This window comes from Nannospalax galili, unplaced genomic scaffold, assembly GCF_000622305.1.
Source record: "Nannospalax galili isolate Female #2095 unplaced genomic scaffold, S.galili_v1.0 scaffold160, whole genome shotgun sequence".
Classification (NCBI taxonomy): domain Eukaryota; kingdom Metazoa; phylum Chordata; class Mammalia; order Rodentia; family Spalacidae; genus Nannospalax; species Nannospalax galili.
In genome coordinates, this window is record NW_008346900.1 from 1557792 (window position 1) to 1558021 (window position 230).

Sequence of the window (230 nt, forward strand, 5' to 3'; positions counted from 1 at the left end):
GCCTCCGCCCCGCCCCCGCCCCGCCCGACGCGGGCAGCACCACGGACAGCGCCGCGTGCCCGCAAGGCTACTGGAGCCCCTGGCCCGGTGTGCACGCACCGTGGCTGACCCAGAGCCCGACCCAAGGCACACTGCCAGGGCACAGGGTTGAGGGCATGTCTGAGGTCACACCCGGGAGCTGGTCCCTGAGCTGCCGGTCTGTCCTCGTGCCCTCGGCCCCCGTGACCCCT